Source organism: Sus scrofa, chromosome 15, assembly GCF_000003025.6.
Source record: "Sus scrofa isolate TJ Tabasco breed Duroc chromosome 15, Sscrofa11.1, whole genome shotgun sequence".
In the NCBI taxonomy this organism is placed as follows: Eukaryota; Metazoa; Chordata; class Mammalia; order Artiodactyla; family Suidae; genus Sus; species Sus scrofa.
Genome location: NC_010457.5, coordinates 1,733,455 through 1,740,666, shown reverse-complemented (window position 1 = coordinate 1,740,666; position 7,212 = coordinate 1,733,455).

The following is a 7,212-nucleotide window of genomic DNA, read 5'->3' as shown; positions in this document are numbered from 1 at the left end:
TTCTTCCTGCCTTGGTGGGACATCAGAGAGTAACAAAAGTAGCCCTGATATGAAAGAGCTACCTGACAAGTCTGGGTTGCTCTTGGCTGACAGCTTCATTTCAGGATCTTGCTTGGCCGAACACATCCTAACCTATGCAGCTGGAAGATGTACTTTAATAAACTGGATGAGTTTTTGAGAATAGAGGCAATCTGTTCCTTTCTCTCTGGACACCCATTCTTTACAATTAAGTCAACGTGAAAGGAATTTCCCACCATCTTCCATTTAAAGGTATAGAGAGTATGAGTAACTCCTGACTGAGGTGGGTTGAATAGATCCTGGGCTGAGCATTCTGAGTCTCATGCAGAAAAACCGCTTGGTATGAGAAGGAAAGACCTCACTCTCATTATCCCTCATTATGGAAAGATTTGGATTTGAATGGCTGAATTCTGTTCTTTGGGACAGCTGTCCCTGATCTTTTGTTCTTGAAGTTAATTGGTCCTACTGTATATACCAGTATCCTTCTTTGTCCAGAAACACACTATGATGTCTTTGTTAAGAAAACACATCACTCCTTTTATTACTGATTATGAAAAGTCACACCCTCCAGTTTCTGTACTTGAGGTATGGAGGACACCAGAACCCTCTTCCTTTTAATCTAAGGAAAAATGTAAGTTTGCAGTTGGAGGACAAAGAAATACATTGCTTTCTTTTAATTTTTTTTTATTTTGAAGTTGTATTAAAGTACGGTTGATTTACAGTGTTGTGTTAATTTCTACTGCACAACAAAGTGATGGGGACATTTGATTTCATCGACAGAATTGGACTCATGGTAGTTCTCCATAGAGTTACAAAGGGAAAAAAAGGCAATCATTTGCAATTTGGTCTCCTTTTTGTCCTCTGATACTTCTTTGCATCTGTCTTTGAGATTTGGGATGCGAGCAGAGGACTTCAATAATACTAACAACACAGGATGGAGAAGACTATTTATGTTGCTTATGTCTCTGAATTGTGATTTTATTTGTCTTTGTCTTTCTCACCCATTAATTCATAAGGACGAGGAAGAGATCTAATTCATCCTTCTCTACACACAGCACATAACATAGTGTCTGACACGTGGAAAATACTCAAAAAGTATTTGCTGGAAGTTCCCTTGTGGCTCAGTGGGTTAAGAACACAACTAGTATCCATGAGGATCCACGTTCAATCCCTGGCCTCGCTTAGTGGGTTTATGATCCAGAGTTTCTGCAAGCTGAGACATATATCAAAGATGCAGCTTAGATCTGGCGTTGCTGTGGCTGTGGCATAGGCTCCAGCTGCAGCTCCAATTTGACCCCTAGTCCGGGAACTTCCATATGCTGCAGGTGTGGCCCTAAAAAGAAAAACAAAACAAAAAAAGTATTTGCTAACTTTATCAGTGACTGGGTCCACAAGGCAAACGGTGTAGGCTGGTGGCTACAGCTCTGATTGGCCCCCTAGCCTGGGAACCTCCATATGCCATGGGTGCGGTCCTAAAAAGACAAAAAAACCCCAAAAAACCAAAGGAGTTCAGGAAATGGTAGGGAGACCGTTCGTATACGAGACCAGTGGGATGAGAAGCTGGTCCAGGAACTTTGGGAGACACGGAGTGAGGTGAGAAGAGCTTTCTGACACTCACTAGGATCGGCACAAGAGCCCTGCCTCAAAGGACTGATCTAGGTCTGCGATAGCAACTCTGCGAGCAAAGGCCATCGCCTCCTAGTCCGAAGGAGTCAGACGGAAAGGGGGAGAAAGAGGACAGTCTTGGTTAGCATACCTATATCAGTTTCCTACAAAGTGCCTCAGACTTAAGTGGCCTAAAACAACACTGATTTATTATCTTATGGTTCTTGAGGTAAGAAGCCTGTGAGCTTCCTGATGTTATGCGTGACATGTTCTGGTTGTATGGTTATATATGCACTTACACATTGTGTTGTTGTTGTTGTTGAGAAAAGGGGTTTATGGCTTTCATCAAGTTTAAAAAAAAAACCAATTTTTTTTTAATATTTATTTTTACTGAAGTGTAGGTCTTCAAGGCTGCATTCTTTTGGAGGTTCCAGGGGAGAACCCCTGTTCCTTGACCTTTCCAGCTCCCAGAGGCCAACTACATTCTTTGGCTAGTGGCCCCTCCCTCTATCTTCAAGGCTAGCAGCATAGCATCTTCAGACCTCCTTCTCCGTCCCTCTGCCGAGTCCCTTGTCACATTGCCACTGTCTGACTCTGCGTCCTCCTTCATCCCTCTTGTGCCTACATGAGGCCCACCTCGATAATCTAGAGTTATCTCCCCATCTAGAGATCTTTAACTGATGGCAAATGCAAAGGCACCATATAAGGCAACATTCACAGTTACTGGATATTAAAAGGCAGACTTGCTGGGGGCTCCATTAGTCAGCAGACCGGGGCAGACCTAGGTGGATGTAGTCGCACTCTGGCTCAGTGAGCAGATGGATGGCCAGGATGTTCAGCCTTCAGGCACCTGGGACCCCATGCTGTACACATGATGTCTGTGTCTACGGCAAGATCGTGTCATGGTGAAGAGCACAGAGGTCCAGAGCCAGCCTGCCCTGCCTGAGTTCTACTCCTGCTCTTCCACGTGACCTTGAAGAAAATTCCTGACTCCTCACCCATAAAATAGGGACCTTGATGGCACTTACCTTATTGAATAAGTTTGTGGTGTGGAGTGAGTTGCTATATAAACTGTTTAGAACTGTGCCTGGCACATAATTTGTGTGATTGCTGTGTTAGCTATCACTTTGACTGTAGAGCTGGCCATATAACAGATTGTGTTTTCATCTTTCACTGTGGAATGCCTTTCTGAAGTTTATTTGTTTTCAAATAGAGGTTCACTGTCAGTACCTCAGCACTCATGCAAGAAAGGCACTAATGGCTCCTTTCAAGAGAAACAAAATCAAAAACAAAAATCCAGGAGTTTCCCATGTGGCTCAGCAGTAACCAACCTGACTAGTATCCATGAGGATGGAAGTTTGATCCCTGGCCTTGTTCAGTGGGTTAAGGATCTGATGTTGCCGTGAGCTGTGGTGTAGACATGGCTTGGATTCCGTGTTGCTGTGGTATAGGCTGGCAGCTGTAGCTCCAATCAGATCCCCTAGCCTGGGAACTTCCATATGCTGTGGGTGCAGCCGTAAAAACACAAAAAAACTAAAAAAAGAAAAACAGAAAAATCCCAGAGAGCATTGGCTTTGCCAATCCTACAAATTTTGTGTTAGGATTTATTAGAATTTGTATTCCCAGGGGGAGCAGAGACAAAGAGCCTTAGAATTCACTGTTAATGAATACTTTTTAAAAGAGCTTTAGACTCTCACTAAATACATATTTTCAACATTCAATAAATAATGGGTTCATCATCTTTGATCAAAGTGCTAATATAATTACCACCAACTTTTTTGGTAATCTCTTAAGGGTCAATTTCATTTTATAATTGAATTTTATTTCATTTATTTCAAACTTCATTTCATTTTCACTTTTCCAATGTGTTCATCAATTGAAGATTTCACAGAAAGTAAGCACAAATCTATGGTAATGCATGCACATTATATAACAAACAGATTGAGGGAGATTCATGTTCAACTGTGGAGGAATACTTTTCCCTATTGGACTTCTAACCAAACACATAAATCTAAGGTTCTTATGCAAATACTATGTTGATGACTGGCAATTTACACTGCTCTTCCATAATCACCATAAATGGACCTCAGGCACTAGGATGCTCTCGAAATACCTTTTGCACTACCGTATCAGAGCATTATAAATGTGGTGCAGCTTGTGGCTATGGCACTGTGTACCTGGCCGCACACTGGAATGTATCCTGCCAGCCAGGACCTATGACTCAGTTAACGACCATAGAAGTCAACTCAACCACATGGTGCACCGTGGTTTGTCTGTGACAGTCTCTAATAGATTAAAAACACCCTGGGACAGAGGTTTTGTTTTGGTCAGGATTATATGCCAAGCCCAGAAAAGTGGCAGACACATAGTAGGCACTCAATAAATATTTGGTCAATGGAAGGACAGAAATAAAAACTAGGAGATTTAGAAAAGAACGTTAATGTCAAAATAATCCATCACAAAGGACATGCAGCACTGAGTTTCAAGAGTCTTACGGGATGAGGTGGCTCTTTGTATTCCTTCTAATAAAAAATAATTCCCTGGGTTATTTCTAACTTTTCATTTAAGGTACATTCCCATCAGACAAGAATCTTCAAAAGCAACTATTCCTATTTCTGGAAAAGATTAATAGAAGTGAGACACAATTAGAGCCTTACTCAGAGTTTGAAAACCACCTTTTAGTATTTAAAGAGGCATTAATCATGATCATTAATCAATAGAAAGGAATGTTCACAGAATACCTAGAATAAATGTTTGCTGAAGCAAAAAGTCAGAGGAGAAAAGGAAGGCATGCATGCCTAGGGCTGAAGACAAACTCTCTTCCTTTTGGTTTAACAAATTAAAGCTGCTGGAAAAGAACAATTCTCCAGAGGGAAACATTACTGTATAACCTATAAAATACTGCCAAGGTCAGCAGAAACTCAGCTGTTGGGTTTTTCCTCCCCTGTCAGTCACTGTTGAGAAACGAGTTTCTTGCAAGCCTGATTTAAATGTTACGCCTCAAAGTTACTCAACACTGAGGATTAGGAAAGTACTTTTATTTCCTTTACTATATGCCGACAAGAATGAGTTACAAATACTTTTGGTAAGGCTATGCTTTTAAAAAGACTTTTATAAGGCTATTCTGCAATCTCAAGGCTCTTTAATTTGTTCACTCATGCTAGAGACTTGCCTTTCCTTCTGGTTTGTGTTTCTGAGAACTATCCCCAAGAAAATAGCTATACCCCAGGTTTCTAAAGCCAATTTAAAGAATGCCACAGAGATACAGTTTTTATATGAAGTGATTTATCTCTGTAGGAACAGCAGTTTTAAAGTCCTTATGGAGTCTCTTGGGACCTGCGGAAAAGTTACACCTTCGAGTCTTAGCTAAAGACTGGGTTTATGGGCGGGTATCCAGGCCTCTCTTGGTCCTAAGCTATTCCGTGCTGACTTGTGTTGTCCAGTGTTATTTAGAGATGCCGCTACCATAAACAAGGACATTTTTATTTTCCTTTTTTTGTTGCTTTCCTTTAATTGTTGCCATACTTGGGTCCTGGGTCATCTAAACAATTGGCCTCTGTGATCAAGAATAAGCCTTCCAATGGAGTTCCTGTTGTGGCTCAGCTAGTCAAGAATGCGACTGGGGGAGTTCCTGTCATGGCACAGTGGTTAACGAATCAGACCAGGAACCATGAGGTTGCAGGTTCAATCCCTGGCCTTGCTCAGTGGGTTAAGGATCTGGCATTGCTGTGAGCTGTAGTGTAGTTTGCAGACGGGGCTGGGATCCTGAGTTGCTGTGGCTCTGGCATAGGCTGGTGGCTACAGCTCCAATTCGACCCCCAGCCTGGGAATCTCCATATGCCTCGGGGCCTCGTTCAGTGGGTTAAGTAAGGATCTGGCGTTGCTGTCAGCTGTGGCGCGGGTCGTGGCTCAGATCCTGAGCTGCTGTGGCCATGGCATAGGCCAGCAGCTACAGACCAAATTCAACCCCTAGCCTGGGAACTTCCATATGCTATGGTAGGGCCCTAAAAAGACAGGAAAAAAAAATTAAAAAAAAAAAACAAAAAACTTGTCTTGCAAGGTGGATGCTGGGTTAGGAACTAAAGCTTGAGACTCCAGAGGCCCAGGAATCGAACTAGGCTTATCATCAGAATTAAAACTGTGAGCTGAAGCATCACACTGTATTTGTTGTTTGTTTTTGTTTTTTGTTTCTGGCCGTGTTGTACAGCAGCTCAATGTGGAATCTCAGACGCTAGACCAGGGGTTGAAACTGGGCTGCAGAAGTGAAAGTGCCGAGTCCAAACCACTAGGCTACCAGGGAACTCCCAGAATCATACTGTTTTACTACTAAAGTGAAGGACATCTCCACATTTTCTATAAATTAATTCTAGGCAGTGGCTCTTTCTGTTTATGATCAAATCACTTAGTCTAATTATGCTCCATTTCCTTCTTGGGATCTGAAATCATCGTGAAAACCTCTTATATATGCAGATTTATCCTCCTCCCAGGAAACTATGACCACGCCAAGAAAAAAAAATCCCAAAGTCTTTTCCTTCCAGAAATGTTAGGCAAGATTCTGTAATCACCTCTATTAAAGAAAACTGAACAGCTAAATCAGGAAGTAGGTAATAAAAGGCAGATCACATTTAGACAAAGACATGGTTACTTTTTTATTTGAAGGGGGAAAAAAGTATGTTTTAATAAATACTGCAGAAACATTGACCAAACAAACATACAAAGTGACTTCAACATTTAAAAAACTGCAACGAAAGTTCTGCTTTATAACAGTTATAACTTATTTTCTTTTTACAATATTTAAATACAGAAAGCACTTGCCAGCTATTTTGTAATACTGCCCAAAGCATAATGCTGCATCAATCAAAGCATATCATGTCTGTATTTTGTGGGAAATGACTGGAATGGTATTTTTTTTGCAGAGACAAAACAAAGTGCTTCTAAGACACAGAACTGAGTGTTGTAATTACCTTAATCATCTCTCCTGCCACTACTAAATGGGAGCACAGCTTCAACACTTCAAAAATGAAGCTTCATCATTGGAAAGAAAGCTCGTTTTCAACAAGCGCCAACAATATAAAGGTCAGATCTGATTTCTTCTCTGAAAGAAGCTCTAAAAGGAACTGGTCAAAAAATATCTGTAAACTATTTTAAATGCTGATTATTTTACGTAACAAGTACGGAACACGGGTCTTGGTGGGATGTGGGATCCGGGATCCGGTTAAGTGAGGTTTAGCAATCACTCTCTAGAAACGCCCTAGATAGTGTCAGGATAGACATTGCATAATTTTCCTCTCAGGATTCTCAAAAGCTTGGATCAGAGGGTCCTTCTCTTATCAGGTTCACTGAAAGAAAGTGAAGTAAACCAACTGATCATCAGATGCTAACTTCAGAGCTTCATCCCCAAATAGGCCTTTTGCTTTGTACTTCTGGTACCTTAATTCCAGACAGCTTACTCACAAACTGTGCTTTCTGCTACTATTCCTTCATTCGTTATCTCATCAGGTGAAAATAGTACCTACATTTCCCCCCCCTTGGATCATTCTATGACGTCAAACCAAGACACCTTTTATTTGACTTTGCATTTTTATCAAC